Raw genomic sequence first — 12,711 nt, forward strand, 5'->3', positions numbered from 1 at the left:
TCTGGAAAAGCTAATACTCCGTCTTCCTTCGTATATCTCACCCAATTATTTAACCAAATACAAGTATGATACCCATATTTCGCAATCATAAAAGATGCAGGGGTTTTCGGTGGAGGAAGTAACTGTCCTTCCCTAGTCTTTACTGGTTTGTCCTTCTTAAACCACTTCTTGATTCTTCCTAACCATGTATTTCTCTCTTTTTCTGGTGGATCGTAATACATTTTCTTGCCTTTCGCTTATCACTAGTCTCTCTTTAAGTTTGTGCCGCTAGTCTATCCAATCACAGCGCGACTTACACTAACGCACCAATTCAGAGCATCTACGTCACTGTCACAATCCTCAATTCCCAGCGCGATTCACACTAACGCACTAATAAGTAGCGTCTACGTCACCCTGTATTTCTCCACTCCTAGCGCGGCGCACACTAACACACCAATCCAGAGCGTTTCACAGTTCTGACCGACTGCCCAATCCCAGCGCGGTCGTTCTGCTCCTGCTTCTGTCTTCCCCTCCTTTACAAATCTGCTCAGTAAGTTTTTGTTTCAATTTCTACACTTCTGTTAGTAACAACATAAAAACATCTCCATTGTCCGCTTCGCTAACCAAAGAACAGCAAAAAGACCTTTCTCACAAGAATTCGGTCTTTCCCGAGAGCAGCGCTTACCTCTGCCCTACTACAGAATCATTACTTCCGTTGATAATGTAGCACATCCCTCTACTTCACCCTTCTAACAAGCATTAGCTAATTGTTTCTCTAGTATTTAAGACACATAGTTGGAGACCCAATGCTCCTGAGAAATAACCTAGAGTTTCGCAATCAACCCGAATGCCTTTACATTCACGCTCGTTCATACAAGAAAATGTAGTACATTCACACAGAATCCTGTCTTTCCCGAGAACAGCGAACAGTCTGTTCTACTACAGAATTATGACATACGCTAACAAAGCAGCGCTTATCTCTCCTTTGTCCTTCTTACAAGCTCAGAGAGTACCTATTACCTTTCCAGTGATAAGCGTTATCAGAATGCCAGTTGGATCCCTGGTACCTAAGACCAGAACTTCACAGGTAACCTTCGCTATCATACACTCTTCTCTCACACTATAAATGTCTCTAATGGCAACCCACGACGATGCTACCGAATTGAACCCAGACAATGCGCCGTGCAACTTCAATTGTCACACGTTTCCCCTGTGTACCTACAGGGCAACAACAATTCCGTCTTTCCCGAGAGCAGCGCTTACATCTGCCCTTCTACGGAACCGTTACAAACTTCCGACTTCCTACATCCCAGAAGCCGTACCAACAACATTAAACTTGACGCAACTCAACATAGAGTGTTAGTACATAAATCAATACCTATCAATAATCAATAAGCTATATACTAAGCAATAATCATCAAACCAAAACAATAGCAAACCATCATTCTGCTACCAGAAAAACTGCTCCAGCGTGGAGTGCAAAATCCCTCCCTCTATCACAGACCAAAGATCTCACATACACACATTATCCATACGTTCGCTGGTGGGGCCCATAACACCAACATTCACTCACCATTAGTCCATGTGGGAGGCGATTATCTTCCAAACACTGGTATGAGAAGGAAATACCACTTCTACCCTAATGAGTGACAAATATACACCACCTTCTCTTGCTCATTAGGCCCTATATTCCATCTTTGGTATTCCTCTCATAATCTTGGCGGTGGATCTGCTAGTTGCTGTTTAAATGATTATCTAATTCTCTTTTTCTCTTCGCATTAATACATTTTCATAAATAAACAAACCAACTCATTTCTGTAATGAATCAAATAAATTCTTTATCTAATTAATGCAAATAAATTCCTTAGTTGTTCAAGCAGCTGACCATCATATTTACCTATTCTGGCTAAATATTGTCTTCTAAGTCAAATCCAGTAGTCTCATCAATCTATGTCCGTCAAATTTGAAAGTTCAGTTCATCAGGAAATTGGGCATTGATCAGTCTGTCAAAGATTCAGGGAAACAGCTGTCCTGCAGTGTCACCGTCCTCTCCGTCAGCATAACATCAGGAAATAGGAAAAATGACCACAATTACCTCTCTATTCTACCATAATTTATAGTAAAATTGATGTTAAAAAGTATCAAAGTTTGGGCATCCGAGTTCGCTTATTGGACAATCAGGGATCATCCTTTTGGGTTCTCACGAAAGTGTCTTTTGGGTTATGACCCTTGTCAGTTCCGGTTCACACAACAGTCTTTGTCGAAAATATTTGGCTGATGTCCCAGGCTGTCCTTGGAAGGTACATGTGCATCTGGGGTCAGGTCCAGGCCACAGTTGCTAGCGGTGACGCATGCGCACTTCACCCAGAACCTTGAGCAATGGAGCCGGTTTCATCGGATACAGTAGTCAGCCATTTTATGGCCACTCGAAATGGTCAACTTAAGCAAAGAAACACAAAAACGTAATTAATACATAAAAATGGCTAATTAAATGTTATTCCATCGCTAATACCCATATGTGTGTGTATTTATCTAGCAAAAGCAACACTCAGTGCGGTTTATACTTACTAAATAAAGCACAAATCACAATTACATCACAAAAGCGACATATGTCATGCACTATTCTAATTATCTATCATTAATATGTGTACAGAATTCAGTTCACGTATTAATTAGGTCATGCAGGTGCAAATCCCACGTGTAATTCATATATTAGTAAGGTTGGTAAGTATTTTCCACATCACTCCAATCCATTAGTTCAATTATAATTAATTAATTAATCTAATTAGTAAAACAACATGCAAAATGGGTGGGTATACAATATTTTGCATTACCCGCTCCAGCATCGACACACAGCGTTGAGTCCGTACTATAGTGTCAACTGAGCACCCTCCAGTCGACAATGACAGTCTTGAAACACGGTACGGACAGTAGTGGGAGGAAGCCAGTGGCCAATTAGGGTTAAAAAAGGCAAGATGGCAAATAACTTAATAATATGGCCACAAAACGAATAATATTACATTACATATTAGCCATTTTCTTGCTGCATAATTCCGGTGGCACAGGAAGTAGCATATAATCAACTTTGTCCCAAGCCACTCCTTTGAAATTCATGGTTTCTGATATGGGTCTTTTCAAAGGGCAAATACACAAATCTCACTATCTCTGATGGGTACGGTGATGCTGGAGATCACCGAATACAGGGAACTCCCTCCAACTGTTTCCACAGCGCGTCATGCTGCTTGGGCTGTCCGCGTTCTCGCACTAAACGCGGACAGCCCAAGCAGCGTGACGCGCTGAGCTCCTCTCCCAAGACTTTCCAATATGAACTGGGAGTGACTTTAACTAAACATATTGGCAGCAAATCGTTAAGCCCAACTTATACAGCTGACCCTGCCTTTCGAGTTTACACACACGTGATATTCTCACGCTCGTACCTTCAGCGAATTAATCTGGGTGAACTCGTCTACCCTCAGCTGTTTTCTGAAGCCCTCAATTGCTCTTCCTTGCGCTACAAATAATTGCATCAATTCAGCGTGCTCACCCGATGTCGTGATAATGATCTCGAACAGTTGAGATCAAAACGCCGTCGACCCTTTACAACAAAACTCTTCCTATTCTATAAAGTTGCTTGAGGAGTTTTACACTATTGTTGTCAATGCGATGCCGTTATTTTAAACTTCACCCTCACTCTGCACGTCACGCCTCTTTCACTTATTGTGTGAGCACCTGAATTCTATTGCTGTGGAAATAAATGTTTCACATGAACTGACTTATGTCCCTATGTACATTATTAATTTTTTTGCTCCTTTAAAATAATTAATCTTCAACTCTCTAACCATAAGTGCTCTCCTAAGGATCACTTTATTATTGGACCTTTTGGCCACACCGAACCATTGTTTTTTTACTGCATATTTCACCCCAGGTTCACGTATTGGGGTACCCTTGTTTTTCTTAAAACTCCATCTCCCCACAGCAACTTTCCCAGACACATGGAAATACGCAAAGGTCAGACCCTCCTAAGGAAAATCTCTGCTGACTTCAGGGAGCTCAAAAACTACAGCCAAATCTCCCAAGAAAAGCCATCAACTTGCAGCTCACCAACTACCTCAAAAGAAATCAGCTACTCAGCGCCTCACAATCAGGATTCCAGGCTAACCACAGCAATGAGACTACGCTGATCGCCACAACAGACGACATCAGAATTCTCCTTGACTGAGGAGAAACAGTGGTCCTGATCCTCCTCGACCACTCCACAGTGTTCAACAGAGTCTCCCACCACATCCTCATTGACAGACTCCTCAAAATCGGCATTCAGCAACACGCCCCCAAGTGAATTATCTTATTACTTTCAGGACGCGCACAGAGCATCCCTCTACCTCCCTTTACCTCTGCTCCTTAGGACATCATATGTAGTGTGCCCCAAGGATCATCACTCAGCCCTACCCTGTTCAACATCTACATGACCCGACTTGCATACATCATCAGAGCCCATGGACTCAACATTATCTCAAACGCCGTCACCCAGCTTGTCCTCTTGCTCACCGATGACCCCTCCAACACCAAAACCAACTTCCGTAATACTCAAACAACTGACCATGAAACGACAAGTCAATACATTCGCCTCCTCCTGCGTCCACACCCTTTGCATGCTCTGAAGAATCTTCAGATGTATCTTAGTAAAAACCAGAAAGACCGTCGCACAAGCCCTCGTCATCAGCTGCCTTGACTACGGCAACGCTCTGTACACCGAAATCCCCACCCAGCTCCTCAGAAGACCCCGGACCATACAGAACACTGCAGCCAGACTCATTCTAGACCTTCACAAATGAACCCAGATCTCTCCTCACCTCAGCAACCTCCACTGGCTCCCTATTCAGAAAAGCTGCCAGTTCAAGATGCTCAAACATGCCTACAAAGATCTCCATGACCAAGGACCGGCCTATGCCAACCAGCAGCTGAACTTCCATCTACCCTCGAGACACATGCTCTTTGCCTCACTTCTCCTCGCTCACATCCCTTGCGTTCATTGCAGCCGCAGCGGAGGCTGCTCCTTCTCCTACATCACCACCAAGACCTGGAATAACCTCCCGCTCTACCTCTGAATGGCACACTCCCTGGCGGTCTTCAGAAAGAGATGTGAAGACCCTGCACTTCAACACAGACACAGAAACCTCAGCGCCCAGATACTCCTAGGGGTGATAGCGTTGCGCTAAATAAATACTGACTGATTAATTGATTAGGCAAGTACCAGCTATTAATATGCAATAATGATGAGATGTACACTGTACAACCTGTTAAGAACAGAATGTGTTACATTGTAGAGCAAGATAAGCAAGAGCTGAGCATGTTAATGACCAATGCCATCATGATGAGAATGTACCATCTTCTGATGGGAATAAAACTGTTGCTGTTTTAACACCACGAAAAGGCATTGGTGTCCATAATAGATGGGAAAAAAGGGCAGGCAGGGCCCAGGAGTTGCATACACAGCTGGGGGGCGGGGACTAAGAAAAGCAGTGTCCCTTGATACATCAGTCAGTCATGGAAATGATTGCCTTGCTGCTCATAAATCTGAGTGTACTGTTTATTTTATGAATTTGTGTTTGTGTTTGCACTTGATCCCTTCTCCTTTCCCTGCACCCCTTCCTGGCCCCACTATGGTTATTTGCATGGGCGAGGTTTGAGAGAGAGCAGGGGGTTCCAGTCACGGCGTCCACTCACCATCCTATGATTCTTGGTACATTACTTAATCTCTCCATACCTGAAAATGAATGTGACCTTGTGGAATGTAACTTGTGCTCATGCCCTTGCACAGAGCAAAAAAATAAATAAAAAACCACTGACAAAGCCTATGCGAGATCTATTGGCCTTGTCAATGTTTTTTTTTGTCATATTGTACAGCATGTGTAAAAGTTAAAAAATAAAAGTGCTAGGGTATGGTCAACGTTTGCCACCTTCCATCACTTTTATTTTAATCATGCTGCACACGCATATTAGAGCTATTTGGCTTTGTCAATGTTTTCTTTGCCATGTTGTGCAGTTGCGTTGCTGCTGTGCAGAATGAATGAAAGTAAAAAAGCAAAAAAGACAAAAAAGCTATAAAGCAGCCAGAGTTGACCATGCTGTGGCGCTTTTAATTTGTGTACTTTGTCATGCTGCACAGCACCTGCGCTGCTGTACAGCACTAGTAAACTAAAACACAGACAAACCCAAAAGATCTCGCACAGGCATGATCTATTGGCGTTGCCAATGAGTGTTTCAACTATATTAACAATTGGTAAATAAAATGTTAGGTGTTCTCAGGTTTCCTGGCGACAAACAACATTATGTTTATTTAAAAACTATGGACAGATTTACAACTTCTGGCGCATCTCTGCTAATCAGCAGGGATGCGCCAGAAGAGTTGCAAAGCATGTGCCCACCTGTGCGCCACCACTGATACGCCGCATTTACAATGCGGTGTACCGTGGCGCACGGATGGGCAGATGCGGGTCGCATCCCCTGGCGGAAAGGTGGCGCATTGCTGGAGTCGCGTCGCAAGCGCAACGCAGCTCCAGCAAGGCTTGGGTGCCCCTATTCCTAACATGCTGCATCAATCCTTACGCCTGCTTCAAGCAGGCGCAGGGTTTTGACGCAGCATGGCCGTAAAAGTGTTGTAGATTTCACTCAGCCACTTTTCGGAGGCATTCCTGCGCCGATACACCCCCCCCCCCCCCCCCCCCCCGGTGCCGGAATGCCAACATGTGGCGCAGGGCTTTACAATGTGATGCATCACCCTAGATGCGTCACGTTGTAAATACCCCACAGCATGGCTCTGGCTTTGCACCGAGTAACGCAAAGGTGGCGCAAATGTGGCGTATAGGGCTTGTAAATCTGCCCCTGTAATTTTCTCTTTGTATCAATTTGCTAATTCACACCTGCAATACTCCAGGAGCACATGTAAATTTCCCTATGAGAATGTAAAGGACCTTCCCTCGATGTGACCGGAAGCCCCTTTATTGTGGTCTTTGCAGATTAAAATGTGTGTAGTATTGAGTGGGTTTGAATGTAGGTTAGCCTGGGGTTCCGAGTTTCACTTCCTGAGCTGACTTAATTTCTTGAGTGAGATTTATATTGCAGTATTGAAACCTCCTGGGTCTTGTAGTTAAGATCAGATTTGTTGGCTTTGGACTTTGGAAGTGAAGATGGGTTAACTTTTTGTTTCTGCAGGATGAACTGTCTAGTAGGTGTCACATTTTGATCATGTCGATGTTTTGTTTAATTTGTGACATTTCAGAATTTATATTTTTGAGTATCAATATTTGCTCTCCAAAGAGGCTAGACTGGTTCGCAAGGATTCTTCCATTTTTTAGAGTTTGTAAATGACATCTCCCATTGCATTTAGGGCTGGGCCGGTTTAGGACTACCTTCATCAATTGGCTGCAAACAGCGTGAGTGTGGAGTGGCAGATATGCTTTCTCTAGTGTCTTTTAAGGTGAAGGAGGTAAGTGGTGTCCTGATTGGAGTGATCTCATCAAGGGCAGTCAGAAGGTCTCTGTTCTCCAATGAGGTTTCTAGGCTATTAATTTGTCTTGACTTCTTGGCAGCTGATACTTGCAAGCTGGTTTCTTCTTCATCCATGTGGAGATGGATTGATTCCAGGAGACTTGCTTGGTTTACTTGAGTTGTAAAAAAAGAATTCTTATTGCAGGTAAGATAAAACCAGTCCGGGTTATTGAGCATCCAAGTACACGACCGGCAGTCATGTCAGGAACACTGCAACTGTCTGCATTCAAGAAGAAACATTCTGCACACTCCCACATTCCAATCCCAATGCAAGCACAGAACGTTCATATGGAAAACCCATCACATCTTCCCCCTTTTAAAACAGTTAAAGAACCTGTAGTGTGGGTGTTCTGGGGTAGGAAGCACAGCTCGGACACACTTCGGTTCAGGTAAGTATAGGTTTATTCTTACTTTAATTTACCAACGGAGGGAGAGCGCCGGGGAACGTCCGCCTCGTTAGCGGGCTCGGCGCCTAATAACTCGGCACCCAAAATGGCCGCCGCGCTCCACGTCATCACATAGACGTGAAGACTAGAGCACGACGCCACATATCTCCTTTCTTTACGGTTACATTTTATTTTAAAAGATACTCTTACTTGCATGCATACTCCCTTCCATCACCCATCTCAAAGTCTCTAAACTTCGACGGTCTCACCACTGTCCTTCCGGTGCAGGTGCGTCTCACCGGGGTGCCTGGAGTGTGCTCGGTACCCTCTTGTGAGCTTCTCGTTTCTCCACCTTCTATACTTGGGGGAACTCCCTTGCTGGGAGATCCACTGTAAATTTCCGAGAGTTACATGGTCCCCAGTTCACTACTCCCTTCTGCTTCTGTATCTCTTCCCCCTTCTCCGGGGATGCCTGTGGTTGCGTCCAACGGATTGGTTTCAGTCCCTTGAGTCCGGGGAGGTATCACTTGTCCTCTTTCTCTTCCATTCCACTGCATGATCTTATTGCACTTGGACATCCTGTCCTGTGACCACACCTTCCCATCGCTCAGTAGGGCTGACCGGTTATAAACTTCTTCCACCTGCAAGGGTGCGCTGAATTTGCTGTCTCCTTTCCTCCTTAACTGGGCTAGTTTGACTCGAATCCATTCTCCTCTCTCAAGCTCCGTCTCCTTGACATTTCTTCTTTTGTTGTAGTGTTCAGTGTATATTCTCTGTGCATTTTCTAGATTGTGGTGCACTACGGCGGGGGACCACTTGCTCGTGATAGTGCGCTCCTTCCAGGCTACATTGTCTTTCGTGAAGGGGACTCTACCCCTTAGGATCTGGAAGGGGCTGTATCCCGTGCTGGTTGGTGTAATCCTATACGCCCACAACATGCTCTTCAATTCCTTCTTCCAGTCTTTCCCAGTCCTAATCGCTGACTGTACGGACCCCATAATGACTCAGTTAAACCTTTCGGCTAGTCCGTTTCCTGCCGGATTGTATATCGATGTGTATTTAACCTTAATTACAATAGGAAACTCCTTGGATTCAACAGAGCAGCACTGCCGCATCATCATTTGAATCAAATGAATTAAATTCCTATGCTTTTCTCTTTGCTTATTTCTTCAATTTTAAATCATTCTCTTTCATCTGTACTTAATAGTTCAATTCATTTTATTCAATTATCGTCGTTGTTTCACCAATATTAAAAAAAGGTTCAGGAGTCCACAGTGGGTTCCACATGCCATGGTTTATTTACGTCAACCCAATGCATTTCGGGAATTGATTCCCTTCGTCAGGGGCATCTACAAATACAAACATAAACGTATTTCAATAATCTTTTGCAACTTAATGTAACATTCTACATTTGTTTAAATCAATTCTACTGTAATCTACCAAACGCCTGTTATTCTGTGAACGTCAATCGCAACGATTATAAACAAAATTTATCATCCCATTCCTAGCAAATTCTGCTTCCTGGTGCCCCTTCCTTATTCTCCCATGCTTAGCTTGACATTTAGATTCGAAAAAACATCCTTCTGCTTCATATGACACTCAAAATCGTGATTTTAGTCAAAAACAGTTTCGCAAATGCTAGTCGCTGTCAGCTTACCATAACATGCTGGTTACTCCGAATAAAATAATTAAATCTTCCCAACGTTCTTTCTCTTAGCGTACAGCGACGTGTGTCCTCTTGAATGGATTTAACCTAAACTCTGTGTCTGTAACCGCTCTTTTCTAGTCCTACCCTTGTTGCCTCAGAATGATTCGCAACTCCTGTATGTGAAACAGCTTTTCACTAACATAGATAACGGACTTTGTGCACAATGCTTTAGCAGTTAGTATTTACAGCTATACTACTACGTGTCCGAAGATCCAATATGATTCCTACTTCGTTGCCTGCCATATCTCAAAATACCCACGTTCACCCAACTATAAAATTAAATAACATGATTATCATGTTATTCAATTTTATAGTTGGGTGAACGTGGGTATTTTGAGATATGGCAGGCAACGAAGTAGGAATCATATTGCATCTTGGGACACATAGTAGTATCATGTTTATCATGTTATTTAATTTTATAGTTGGGTGAACGTGGGTATTTTGAGATATGGCCGGCAACAAAGTAGGAATCATATTGGATCTTCGGACACGTTGTAGTCCGAAGTTAAGTTTAGCTTAAATCCATTCAAGAGGACACGCGTCGCTGTACGCTAAGAGAAAAAACGTTAGGAAGATTTAATTATTTTATTCGGAGTAACCAGCATGTTATGGTAAGCTTAAAGCGACTAGCATTTGCGAAACTGTTTTTGACTAAAATCACGATTTTGAGTGTCATATGAAGCAGAAGGATGTTTTTTCGAATCTAAATGTCAAGCTAAGCATGGGAGAATAAGGAAGGGGCACCAAGGAAGCAGTATGTGCTAGGAATGGGATGATAAATATTGTTTATAATCGTTGCGATTAACGTTCACAGAATAACAGGCGTTTGGTAGATTACAGTAGAATTGATTTAAAAAAATGTGGAATGTTACATTAAGTTGCATAAGATTATTGAAATACGTTTATGTTTGTATTTGTAGATGCCACTGACGAAGGGAATCAATTCCCGAAATGCATTGGGTTGACGTAAATAAACCATGGCATGTGGAACCCACTGTGGACTCCTGAACCTTTTTTGAATATTGGTGAAACAACGACTACAATTGAATAAAATGAATTGAACTATTAAGTACAGATGAAAGAGAATGATTTAAAATTGAAGAAATAAGCAAAGAGAAAAGCATAGTAATTTAATTCATATGATTCAAATGATGATGCGGCAGTGCAGCTCTGTGGAATCCAAGGAGTTTCCTATCGTAGTTTTGTAATATTGCACGCGCAACGAGACGAAGCGTGGACGAGTTTTGCATGCCTTTAAAAGAGGAATTAAAGAAGAACGGTTTAATTATGAATAACGGAGGAGTGCATCTCATCTTCTTTAACCTTATTTAACCTTAATGCCATTTCTTCCCATGTAGGCGTTCCACTTCTCTGATATGAATTGGGGTCCATTGTCACTTAGGAGGGAGCGTGGAATACCTTCTCTAAGTAAAACAGCCGTGAGGAACTTCAATATTTTGTCTGTGTCCATGTCTTCTTGTACGTCCACCTCCGGCCACTTGGAGTACCGATCTACCAGTACTAACACGTATTTTTGGACTCCCTGGCCGTCCAATATCGGACCCAGGATATCAATGGATAGGTCTTCCCATGGGTTCTCTGGGTTATTGAACTTCCCTAGAGGTGGTCGCATCAGGCTCTGAGATTTGTCCGCTCTTTGGCATTGGTCACACTCTCGCATGTGCCTTTCTATCTGGTTATCCATCGCCGGCCACCAGTACATCTGCTTCGCCCTCATTTTAGTCTTTACGATGCCCAGGTGACCCTCGTGGATGAGAGCCAGGAGATGTGGGATCAACTTGTTGGGGGGGGAACTACTTTCTCTCCTCTCCTCAGGAAGATCCCTTGGTTGCAAACTGATAACTCCTCTCTTACTTCGAAGAATTTCCTGAGCGCCGCCTCCATATGTCTCTTCTCCGGCCACCCCCTTATTATGCATTGCTTGACTGCCTCTATGTCTGTGTCGGTTTCGTACGCTTCCTTCCACTCCTGTTCACTGATCACGCGTTCGTGATCTTCCATGAATGCCACTTTAGTGTCCTCCTCATCCAACGTCCTTGGGGCTTCATCCATGGCCTGCGCTCGACTGAGGTAGTCGGCTACTTTGTTCCTTTGCTCCGGAATGTGTTCCACATCATGTCTATAGTCTAATAGTTTCAACGTCATCTTCGCGATGCGGAGTGTCTCCGTGGCATGTCCTGACGAAGTAAGAACATTGATCAGGGGCTTGTGGTCTGTTCTCAACTTGAATCTTGTGCCCCACAGGAACTGGCGGAACTTTTCCACGGCCCAGACTACTGCCAACATTTCCTTTTCAATTACGCTGTACTTCTGTTCCATGGGTGACAGCGATCTGGACGCGAAGCTGAGGGTGGATAGTTCACCATCTTCCAACTCCTGCATTAGGACTGCTCCCAGGCCCCGCCCGCTGGCATCGGTCGTCAACACCGATCTGGCTTGCGGATCGTATCCACCCAGAGGTATGGCCGTGCTGATGTCCGTCTTTATCCTCTGGAACTCCTCTTGCATTTCCTTAGTCCACTCAAATTTGGTCTTGTCTCTTAGAAGTTGTCGCAAGTGGTGTGTCTTCGTAGCGAAGTGCTGTACGAATTTGCTATAGAATTCGGCTATGCCTAGGAACGACCTAACTTCCTCCTTGGACTTTGGCGGTGGGGCTTCACATATCGCCTTGACGTTGGACTGTTTGGGTGGGATGCCTTGGTCGCTGATCACATACCCTAAGTACGTGACCAACGTCATTCCAAACCGACACTTGTCCCATTCTGCCGTGAGTCCATTGCATTCCAGGACTTTTAGAACTTTGGACAACTTGGCATCATGGTCCACTTTGTCCATGCCCATCACCAGGATGTCGTCTTGAAAGTACTGTACACCTTCTACTTCGTGAAATAATTTATGCATTAGCATCTGAAATACGGCTGCCGCCGAGGCCAGTCCAAACGGCATCCTGCGAAACTGATAGCACCCAAAGGGAGTTATGAAGGATGTTAGCTTCCTGCAGGTGCGGTGTAGTGCGATCTGGTGGTAAGCTGACGTGAGATCGATGGTCGAGAACCACTTCACTCCTTT

General features: G+C 44.0%; 1 protein-coding gene across 1 annotated transcript in view; it reads left to right on the forward strand.

Moving 5' to 3' along the window:
• Positions 1-12,711, forward strand: part of LOC146863402 (C-type lectin domain family 4 member K-like) — a 483,702-nt gene that overhangs the window by 377,766 nt on the left and 93,225 nt on the right. The gene's annotated exons all lie outside the window — the stretch shown is intronic.

This window comes from Triturus cristatus, chromosome 2_2 (genome assembly GCF_964204655.1).
Source record: "Triturus cristatus chromosome 2_2, aTriCri1.1, whole genome shotgun sequence".
In the NCBI taxonomy this organism is placed as follows: domain Eukaryota; kingdom Metazoa; phylum Chordata; class Amphibia; order Caudata; family Salamandridae; genus Triturus; species Triturus cristatus.